Here is a 9408-nt window from a genome sequence, read left to right as displayed (position 1 = left end):
ACCATCCTACAACTTCGACAACACATTCTTTCACAATTTCTACATCACTGAATGGCTTCCCTTTTTTCCCAAGTATATAAGCTACTTCATAAGTTGCTTCAGTGGCATTATTTCTAGTTTTTATTGCTGCTTTAAAGAATTGTCTTTGCTCTTACTTTTCATCTTTTAATTTCTGCAATGCAACCTTTCGCATCTCTCGCTCTAATTTAAAATCTTTGTAGTCCTTATGAGTGTTACAATGACGATGAGCAGTGAATTTCTTTAATGTTGATATTACAGTGTCACAAAGCAAGCCAATCATCTTATCTTTAGCAGAAACAAGATAATATTGCAATTCCCAATCCTCATTTAAAAAATCTGTTTTCTTCCTTCAGCATTCTCTTGGTCTTCTTTGACATAATGGGCTGTTAAGCAGACAGAAAGCATTAAAAAATACTTTGTAGCTGTGCCACTATTTACAAATTCCACTTCAAACAGAAACACAGTGCACCTTTGTTGAAAGCTGGTAACAGACTGGCGTACTTGACCTTGTAAACTCTCAACAACCAGCCTCATGCAGTAGTGGCGCCTGTTAGGCAAGCAGTAATGCAGAATATTTCAATCACTAGAGACAAAAACAATGCAACATAAGAGAGGTTGAAGGCAGCAATTTACTACATAATGAGAGAGGAATATAAGACATAAGTACCATAAGAATTAAGATGACAGGTAACACTGTGATCTCACAGTGGAGGTCCATGAAGGACCTTAAAGAAGAGAGTTAAACCTGTATTTTAAGGGTCAGTGGGATTTCACAAAATGTAGAAGGGGGAAAGTCATTCCATGTGAAAAGTGAAGTCTTAGCAGGGTGAAAGTGCCTCTCTGCTATGCAAGGAAGAAGAGAGATAGTGAAAGCCCCAAAGAAATGAATAGATATTTATGGCATGTATAGAATGACAGATAGGTGGGTAAATGAGTGGATAAGTAGATGGATGAATGGATGGATGGATGGATGATGGCTTGACAGAAGAATGAGTAGATGAACGGATGGATGAAATGATGATTGGAAGGATGGGTGGATGGGTGGAAAGATAGGTGGATAGGAGGATGAATAGATGGATGGATGGGTGGAATACATGGATACATCTATAGTTTGCAGATGCTGGGGCTCATTTTACCAAGACTGTCTTCAAACACAGAAGCAGGATGATGAATTGTATTCTCTTTGCAGAACAACTTGGTTTAACTCGTCCAGATGAAAGAAAGGCATGTGGAAATCCAAAATTGCTTGTGAACTAAAACATTTGATGTGGTCAGAGCTACAATAACAGGCCTGGGCTTAGGATGTAATCAGGCCAGTGTGGCCTTTCACATTATGTGTGGGTGTGTTTTCTCCCAAACACATGTGCAGAGACATACACAAAACTTTGGGGTTTTTCTCTTCCTTTTTGCTGTGTGATGCCAAACTTCTGTTTTGACTGGGTTGTCACTTTCCCATGTGTGCGAGCCCAAAGCCTCATAAGTTGGCACAAATGAAACACTTTGACTCATAATAATGGTGTTAGCAAGCGTTTATGTAACTTGTGTAGAGGACACATTCAGCTGGTTAGGGAAAAGTTTATACGTGATGGAAAAGTGGACTTAGCTCCTCAGCCCCATCCTCATTCCTGATAAAAATCATGTCCTAGGTCGATGTTCTTATGTGATCAACATGAGAGGGGAGTTGCTGCTCCTCCTCTAGCTTTCTTTCTTTCTTTTTTTTTTTTTTGAGACAGAGTCTCACTTTGTTGCCCAGGCTAGAGTGAGTGCCGTGGCATCAGCCTAGCTCACAGCAACCTCAAACTCCTGGGCTTAAGAGATCCTTCTGCCTCAGCCTCCCAAGTAGCTGGGACTACAGGCATGTGCCACCATGCCTGGCTAATTTTTTCTATATACATTTTTAGTTGTCCAGATAATTTATTTCTATTTTTAGTAGAGACGGGGTCTCGCTCAGGCTGGTCTCGAACCCCTGACCTCGAGTGATCCACCTGCCTCGGCCTCCCAGAGTGCTAGGATTACAAGCGTGAGCCACCGCGCCTGGCCTTCTTTCTTTTTTTCTTTTTTTTTGAGACAGGGTCTCACTCTGTTGTCTGAGCTAGAGCGCCATGACTCACAGTGACTCACTGCAACCTCAAACTCCTGGGCCCAAGCAATCCTCCTGCCTCAACCTCCTGAGTAGCAGGGACTACAGGTGCACGACATGATGCTTGCCTAATTTTCCTATTTTTTGTAGAGATGAGGGTCTCACTATGTTGCCCAGGCTTGTCTTGAACTGCTGGCCTCAAGCAATCCTCCTGACTCAGCCTCCCAAAGTTCTGGGATTATTGGTGTGAGCCACCGTGCCCAGATACCTCTTCTAGCTTTTAATCCACAACAACGGATAAAGTCGTGTTATTAACATATACCCTCCATGTCTGCCTTACTCCACAATATAACACATCATCTGGGTTCCTGGTACTGGGTTTCTGGCTGTGCTGCAGAGACTGGAGCCATGCATCTGAACATAGAGTCTTTTCCTGCAACAAGGGGGTTTCCAGCCTGGGATTTATCCAAAGATGAGCCTAGCTCTGGTCTAACTCACAATGTTTGGACTCAGTCTGACATGTACCTTTTTTTTTTTTTTGTAATTTCCCAACCTAAGATGGCTTGAGCAACCTTCAGCCTGATGTCTTGTGGTTTCTCTGTGAAGGTTTTTCTGGCAGACACTGTTGTTTGCCTACACAAGCCATTTCTGGCCCCCTTCTTTCTCTTGCTGCCTCCGATTATGGAAGCTGGAAATCCAAATACAGAATTTCCCAATCTCCCTTGGGCTGGATGTGGTCATGTGACCTGACTTGGGCCAATGAGAGAGGAGGAAGTTTACTTGGGGCTCCTGGGAAAAATGTTCTTCCTTATATAGGAGAAAGGTTGAGATGCTACCTTTCCCTCCTTTTTCCCATCTTGAATACAGAAGTGATGTCTAGAGCTGTGCAGCCACCCTGGGGCCATGATGCTGAAAGCATGTGGAAGAAAAGCCAACACACTAAGAATGGAAAAGTAGAAAAGTAAAAAGAGCCAGGATGACACAGTGAAACTACCAGAGGATCGCTGAGATCGCTTCCAATAAATGTCCGCTTTGTTTAAAACTTTGCTTTTGAATTCTCTGATATTTGCAGCTGAACACCTTCCTAACTGGTTCAGTCTGCCAGTGTTTGGCTGAAGGATGCTGGTGAGGAACAAGAAGGTCACAATATGGATCTTAGAGACTGACTTTGGATAGACCAAGAGTCTGGGAAGCCGGAAATGGAGAAATGGGTTGATGAAAGGATTTGTCTGGCCATCTTCCTGCTTAAGTTTTCCTAATTCTTCCTACCCCAAATACCTATTGGCTTGAGCTTTAAAGTATTAAATCCCTCCACAAGAAATCTAAGATATTATGGCAAACCCCCATATATACCTATATCAGTAGTAAGTTAAAAATTATTTGCCCCTGGAATCAAGCTCTGCAAGGGCATGGATTTCTGGTTGTTTTGTTCAGTGTTTTAGTCCCACAGCCCAGAACAGTGCTTACTAGCACATAGTAGGTGTTCATGGAATATTTGTTGAATGAGTGAATTACGGAGACTTTGTCTCAAGAGGCTGTTGTTAGTTTGAAAGTCAGAAGGTTTGGCAAATTAAAAACTATGCGGCTTATGATCTGGTCATATTGCTTTGATTGTGGACTTGACTCTGCTTTGTCTAAGGTCCTTTTCTATAATAGCCTTAAGTTCTGTCACGTTGATGTATACTTTAAAAAATGTTGAAAAACACAAGTTTTGGAGAAAGGGCTTGGAAAAAGTGACTATTCCCTTGTCATGACTACTGCAGCCATATTTTTTGTAAAGAGGAAATTCTACTGGACCTTGAGATTAGTCAGGAAAGGGAGAGTCTAATTTAGGAATATTTTGAGGACAGAGTCCTAAATAGCCCATGTGGATAGCTTCTTTTATTTTATTTTAATCACACACTCAGTGTAATGTGCTTAGTGTTTAACAGTCTGGTCAGAAAGTACCCTCCAAGGCTTTCCTCAGTCCCCCTCTCTGCACTGGGCCCCGTGTTTGAAATGCCCTTTCCCACTCCCCATCTGATCACCTCCTGGTCAACCCTCAGGGCCCACACTGGCCTCTCCCAATTCCCCCAAGTGGGGATAGTTGCTCTGATCCCAGGAATCCTGCAACCCCCCATTCCTGCCTCTCCAAGGCAGCTTGCCAGGCTGACTCACATGCCAGGATTATATCCTTCCTGTCTTTTTGCCCCTAGTACACACTGGATTTGTAGAGTGAATAATGATGGCTGTAGCTAACATTTACAGAAAACTCACTTCATGCCAGACACAGCTCTAGGCATTCTACATGTATTGACTCATTGACTCTTCCCAATAACCCCAAGGTAGGTACTACTGGTAACCCCATTTACAGACGAGGATTTCAAATATTCTGCAAATATTTATTGAGCTGCTACTTTATGCTTGGTGCTGTCCCAGGTACTAGGGATGTAATATTGAGTGTGACAGGCGGGGTACCTGTCCTCACAGAGCTGACAGTCCGGTCCCAAGGAGGGTAAAGTCAACAAAAAAGCAAACCCATTGATGGATCAAAATTTCTAGAAATTGGGTGTACCTGATGGATCAGAAGGAACTTACCAGGTCTGGGGAGTGCGGGGAAATGGATCCTCCCACAAGAGATCTGTTAAAACACAGCAGACAAGGCAGGCTGAAGATGAAAGACTCATTCCGGGAAATTTGACAAAACCCTGTGGGCAGAGATCAAGCTTACCCTGGACGGAAGGCCGAGAGACGGAAGCAGAGAAGAGCAAGGGGAGTCGGGGTGCACAGGTCCCAGCTGCAGGAGGAGAACACAGTGGTTAAAGGAAAGCCCTGCAACAAGGCCAGGACAGAAAGAGGAGCCGCAGGTAATGAAAGGGATTCTTACAAGTGCCTGGAAATAGGCTGGCGCTGATCCTGCAGGCTGAGGCTTAAAAAGGCTTTGTTCTTCTGTCAGATGAGGAGAGCCACTGCGGTCACAGGAAATAAGTTCTCGAGTGTGTGCGTGTGTATGTGTGTGATTGAGGCGGGAGGGGCACACTGATGGTCAGTGTCCCTTCTGTACCTTGCGCCTGTCTGAGCGGAGGAGGAGCTGGGGCTGCCCCCCTAGGGATCTGCGTGAGGAAGCCAGGCCCTGGGATCAGTCTGGGCCTTTGTCACAGCCCGTGACTTTCTGTGAGCCAGCGCCCCTGCTTTGGGGTCCCAGAGCCCACCAGGTGGGAATGTGGGCATGACAGGGAGAAGCCCCAAGAACCCGCCCCAGGGGGCTCTGGGTGAGAGAACGAGTGGACTCTGGACCACAGCTGGCCTGAGGGAGTCCCCTGTGGGTCCTAAGGTCTGGCTCAGCCTCTGGAGAGTGACCAACGGCCCCTGGGGGTGCTGCAGAGAACCCCAGGCTGGGGTTTCTGGCTGGTATTAGAGAGGCAGCACAGCGAGGTGCTCCGGAGCCCCATCCCCACGGTCAGTCCGGGCTCGCTCCCTTTCTACAGGGCAACTTTGGCACATTTTTACCTCTGTTTCTGCATCTGCAAAATGGATGCAATAGTATCTCTCTCATGGGGTTGCAGGGGTAGAGAAAAACTTAGAAAGGTGTGAAGAACATAGAAGCATTCAATAAATATAAATAGTAGCAGTTGTTATTTTTATTATGTTTATTTTTACCCTTGGGGATTGTTTTGCCAGGGAAGGGCACACATTCTTTGGAATAGACCATTTTCCCTTATCCTTTAGTTTCAAGGGCAACTAAAATTTTTCAGTACAGGATGAAGCCCGGGGACAAACCTTAAAGTCCCTCTTATTTGCCGCTTCCTTCCTCCTTTGTCCTGGGTGGTGGTAAGCTGGGTGGGGTGGTGTAATCCTGGGTTAGTGCCTGCCAGGAGTCGTGCCTGAAAACGAACAAGCCCACTTAGACATCCCTCTCCAGAAACTCCTGAAATAGTTGAGTGACATTAGCTGGGTGATCCGGACATCAGCTGTCTACCTCCCCCAAGTTTGCACGTTATTATGGGGACACCTTGTCAAAGTTAATTGAACCCTTGTCTCCATGACATGCTTGCAGCCTCCCAGAGTCTGCTTAGCCAGGGAAGCCTGCCCTCCCCTCCCTCTTTCTCTGCCCCCTGCTCAGTTTCTCCCTCCAGGGGAGGCGGGGGGGGGGGGGGGGGGATGATTTGCATACACATGAAAACAGAATTTTGGCAGGGTTTGTTAGATGCCAGGGGTCTTAGGAAGGGCATGGGATGCTAAAGAGGAAAAAACAAAAGGAAATATTCTGGGAATTCCCAGTTTGTTCTTGGCACCAGACAGGGATTCTAATTCACTAGGAAGATTTTCTCTATATTCCCCTCCCCTTCGCCCCAGCCTCCCTCTTTCCCCCTGAAACCTACCCCTACCCCTCCACCCCATCTCCTGACATTTGTCCACTGGCCGATCAGTTTCAGCCAGTCTGAGTTTGCAATACTTGTGTTCTGTAATTGAAATTAAGAATTCTTTTTTAAAAAATTGTGATCAAATACACATAACATAAAATTTGCTGTCTTAACCCTTTTTAAGTGTACAGTTCAGTATTAAGTATTCTCACTTTTGTGCAGCCATCACCACCATCCATCTCCAGAACTCTTTTCATCTTGTAAAACTGAAGCTCTGTACCTATTAAACAACTCCCCATGTCCTCCTTCTCCTCCCAGTCCCTGGTAACCAGCATTCTACTTTTTGTCTCTATGATTTTGGCTACTCTAAGTACTTCATATAAGTGGAATCATATCGTTTTTGGGGTTTTTTTTGTGACTGGCTTATTTCACTTAGCAAAATGCCCTCAAGGTTCATCCATGTTCATCCATGTTGTAACATATTGCAGAATTTCCTTCCTTTTTTAAAGGCTGAATAATATTTTGTGGAATAGACATACCATGTTTTGCTTATCCATTTATTCCTCAGTGGACACTTAGGTTGCTTTTACCTCTTGACTACTGAGAATAATGCTGCCTTCAATTCTTTTGTGAATATACCCAGAAGTGAAACTGCTGGATCATATGGTAATTCTATTTTTAATTTTTTGAGGAACCACCATACTGCTTTCTGTAGAAGCTACACAGTTTTACATTCTCACCAACAATGCACAAAGATCCCAATTTTCTCTCATCCTTGACAATTCTAGTTCTATTCTGGTTTTTTTTAGTAGTTGCCATCATGATGGGTCTAAGATGGTGTATCATTGTGGTTTTGATTTGCATATCCCTAATGATAGTGATGTTGAGCATTTTTTCACGTGCTTGTTGGCCATTTGTATATATTCTTTGAAGAAATGTCTATTCAAGTCCTTTGCCCATTTTAAAATCAGGTTATTTGGTTTTTTGTTGTTGTCGTCAAGTTATAGGAGTTGTTTGTATATTCTGGATATTAACCCTATATCAGATATATGATTTGCAAATATTTTCTCCCATTCTGTATGTTGCTTTTTCACACTGTTGATTGTATTCTTGGAAGTATAACATTTTTATTTTTATGTAGTCCAATTTTTCTATGTTTATTTTTGTTGCCTGAGCTTTTGGTATCACGTCCAAGAAATCATTTTCAAAGCCAAATGTCATGAAGGTTTTCCCCTGTGTGTTCTTCTAAGAGATTTTTAGTTCTAGGTCTTATATTTTGGTCTGTGATCTACTTTGAGTTAATTTTTGTATGTATATGGTGTAAGGTAAAGGTGCAACTTCATTCTTTTGAATGTGGATATCTAGTTTTCCCAGCACCATTTGTTGACAAATTCATCATTTCCCCATTGAATGATCTTGGGAACTTTGTTGAAAATCACTGACATCTATGCAAGAGTTGATCTCTAGGCTCTCTATTCTATTTCATTGGTCTATTTGTCTGCCTTTATGTCAGTACCACACTGTTTTGATCACTGTGGCTTTGCAGTAAGTTTCAAAATCAGGACGTTTGAGACCTGCAACTTTGTTCTCTTTCCAGATTGTCTTAGTTGTTTGAGGCCCCTTGAGGATCCATATGAACGAAATTAAGTTTTCTCTGCCTTGTCTATGGGTTGACTCTAAGAAGTGAAAACCAGCAAAAGGCATTACCCAATTATTTTTCATTGCTGAACCAAGCAGTGTGATCAGACCTGTAGAGAAATACACTAGTTTGTTAGAGCTGTGCTAACAAAGCACCATAAACTGAGTGACTTAAGCAACAGAAACACGTTATCTCACAGTTCTGGAGGCAAGAAGTCCACAGTCAGGGGGCTGGCAGGGTCATCCTTCCCTAGGGCAGGCCATAGGCAAGGGTCTGTTCAGGCCTCTGCCCTGGCTTCTGGCTACTGCAGCACAAGTCCAGTCTTAACAAGACCTTCTCCCTGTGTGCATCTCTGAGTCCAACTCTCCCCCCTTTTTAGGACACCAGTCATATTGGATTAGGGCCTGCCCCAATAACTCTGATTAAATTAACTTTATTACCCTTGTAGAGACCCTAAATAAGGTCATATTCTGCAGTATTGGGGGTCAGGACACCAACACATCTTTTTGGGGCAACACAATTCAACCCATGACAAGAGGAAATGTAATTTTATCTCACCAAGTCTGTGCTATTTGGTGGAAAGTTCCTAAGTGTCAAAGTCAGGTACATGTTCTTTCCTTACACTCCATCAAAATCATGCCATGTCTTCGTTTGCTTCATTTTTGAATAGAAATTTTCTCGTTCCGATTTTAGTTTCTAATTGTATTTCCTTTTCTCTTGATAAATAAATCAACAACCATTATATTTCACCTTACCAGTAAGTTCATTGATGTTCTTAATCATACCGTTGTAGTTAAATGTGGGACCCACACAATCTAGGTTCAAATTGTGGGTCTATCACTAGCTATTTGGCCACGTTACTTAAACTCTCTATATTTCAGTTTTCTTATGTTGTTGGTGGGGTAAGAACGTCTCTATCTTGTTGGAATGCTATGAGGATTGAATGAGTATATATACAAAAAGATTCAGAGCAGTGCCTGGCACGTAACAGGCTCTCTCAATAAACATTCACTATTTTCTGTAGCATGCTATTTTATGAAATTAAGCTGCTTTTTCTTAAAAAAGATGGTCTTCCTAGTGCCCCATGAGTCCCTTGTACAGCAAACATTACTACTTTCTTCTTCTTAAAGAATGTCTTAGTTATTCTTGATTTTTCACATTTTCTTACAAAATCTAAAATTATCTTGTTAAATTCTATCAAAAGAAAGAAAGAGATAAAAAAAGAGAGATGGACAGAGACAGAGTAAGAGATGGAAAGAGAGCAGAAGAGTGAGAGAAAAAAAGGAAAAAAGGAAAGTCTGCAGAGATTTTTTTATTTATATTTC

At 42.9% G+C, this 9408-nt stretch overlaps 1 long non-coding RNA gene across 1 annotated transcript; it reads right to left on the bottom strand.

The window, feature by feature from the left end:
* Positions 1 to 389: 389 nt before the first annotated feature.
* On the bottom strand, positions 390 to 4960 carry LOC123621071. Its single transcript, XR_006729001.1, has 3 exons — positions 4812 to 4960; positions 4679 to 4721; positions 390 to 404 (listed from the first exon to the last, which is right to left on the bottom strand). It is a non-coding gene; the product is annotated as an uncharacterized LOC123621071 (long non-coding RNA).
* Positions 4961 to 9408: the final 4448 nt, after the last annotated feature.

The sequence above is a fragment of the Lemur catta genome, chromosome 15 (genome assembly GCF_020740605.2).
Source record: "Lemur catta isolate mLemCat1 chromosome 15, mLemCat1.pri, whole genome shotgun sequence".
In the NCBI taxonomy this organism is placed as follows: domain Eukaryota; kingdom Metazoa; phylum Chordata; class Mammalia; order Primates; family Lemuridae; genus Lemur; species Lemur catta.
This window is presented reverse-complemented; position numbering and strand designations above follow the sequence as displayed.